Here is a 1,820-nt window from a genome sequence, read left to right as displayed (position 1 = left end):
GAAAGAGAAATGAAAAAAGAAAGAAAGAAAGAAAGTTGGTGCTAACTTCAGCTACAGCTTTCACATCACTGGCCAGAACCGTGTTGTACGGCCACTCCTAACTGCAGGGAAGGGAAATGCAGTTCTTCAGTGGACCCACTGCTGCGCTAAAAAAATGAGATATTTGCTTTCTGTTGGAAAGAAATGGAGCTGGATCTTGGGAAGACAATTACAGCAGGCATGTACAAATAATGCACTCAGAAGGTATGTCCATGGGGGTACGAGAGAGAAGGTGGCGGAGGGGGTTGTGGGGTGGAGTAACTTGTAAACCTTTGGAATGAAGGAATGTATTTAGAACTTGATGAAAAGATCTAATGAGAGAGAGAGAGAGAGAGAGAGAGAGAGAGAGAAAGGATATATAAAAACCAAAAAAAGATAATTGAGAGTGTAATGTTCCTTAGAAGGAGGAAAGGGAAAATGAATCTAAATTAGGAAGGAGGGATGAACACTAAAAAGCAGTGCAGGTAAGCTCTTTTTTTTTTTTTGTCTTTTTGAGACAGGGTCTCGCTATGCAGTTCAGGCTGGTCTTGAGCTCACTTTGTAGCCCAGGCTGGTCTCGAACTCCCAACGACCCCCCTGCCCCAGCCTCCCGAGTGCTGGGGTTACAGGTGTGCACCATCACACCTGGCAGTAAGCTCTTTATTGTCATATACAGTAGTGTGTGTTTTTTCTGTTGAGAGGCAGGGCTTCCGTTTGCTCTGTGCTGTAGGCGGGGAGGTTGGTGTCGCCAGTGTGCAGGTAGGAAGGAGCGGTCAGAGACTTGAGAAGTCAGTCTGAAATAGCTGCGGTGGAGAGTGAGTGAGTCATCTGGTCTCAGAAATTTGGCAGGAAGCATTTCTATGATGCTAATTTTATGAACTGTCCTTTTCCCAAGTGGATCAGTGACTATCACAAAAGGCAACTGTCTTGAAGTACCTAATTGATAAAATCAAGCATTTGTTGAACATAATGAGTTTTCCATGCGCTCTCGATTCTGTTAAGTAGAAGTGTTTTATTGACCAGGGAAGGAAAGTTTAGTGACCCTTAATTGCTGCAGAAGTATCTTCATGGGGACTAAAGTATTATACAAAAATGAAAAAGCAGAACATCCAAGTATAAGCTGTATCACACACAGAATCCTCGGATTTCCAGATAGGGAAACATCTTTGACGTATATAATTGTATGTGAAGGGCACAGATATAAAGACAAATTAGAATAGAGTGAAACCATAATAATCACGAATTCTATAAAAGCTTTTATAAAACCATAATTCTCTTTCAGTACGCTCTTTTGCCCATGAAGAATATGGACTTTCTGCACTGGCATGCAGGTACGTAAACGGCTGCATCTTCTTACAGCCTAACAAGCTGCACTTCCACCCGAACCAGAAGAGGAAAGTCTGAAAGTGTCTCCTAATTAACAGCCGCGGTTGTATAACTGAGTCCCGCGAGATGCGTCCTTGGAGTTTGTGGAGAGTTATCCCGTCCCCTTGACAAAGGCTATGTGCTTCTAAAACTGAGAGATCCAGTTGCCTAGTGTTTTATTTGATTTTTTTTTGGGGGGGGGTGGTTTTTTTTTTCTGGTACCGGGAATCGAACTCATGACCTTGCGCTTGCCAGGCAGATGCTGTGCCACTGAGCTAAATCCGCAGCCCCTGCCTAGTGTTGTAAATGAGTGGTATCAAAATAAAAGTACATTAAGGGGGAAAAAAGGTAATTTTAATTTTTACTGACAGGATACAAAAAATAATAACCTTATTTTATTATTTATTTTTCGTACTACTAGGAACTGAACCCAAGAC

General features: G+C 42.3%; 1 long non-coding RNA gene across 1 annotated transcript in view; it reads left to right on the top strand.

Moving 5' to 3' along the window:
- The first annotated feature begins 6 nt into the window (after window positions 1-6).
- LOC102021894 overlaps window positions 7-1,820 on the top strand; it is a 3,818-nt gene continuing 2,004 nt past the window's right edge. Inside the window, exons 1-2 of the long non-coding RNA XR_261100.2 lie at window positions 7-243; window positions 1,301-1,349. This is a non-coding gene — a long non-coding RNA (uncharacterized LOC102021894). The remainder of the gene's footprint in view (window positions 244-1,300; window positions 1,350-1,820) is intronic.

Source organism: Chinchilla lanigera, unplaced genomic scaffold, assembly GCF_000276665.1.
Source record: "Chinchilla lanigera isolate Chin_1 unplaced genomic scaffold, ChiLan1.0 scaffold00023, whole genome shotgun sequence".
Classification (NCBI taxonomy): Eukaryota; Metazoa; Chordata; class Mammalia; order Rodentia; family Chinchillidae; genus Chinchilla; species Chinchilla lanigera.
This window is presented reverse-complemented; position numbering and strand designations above follow the sequence as displayed.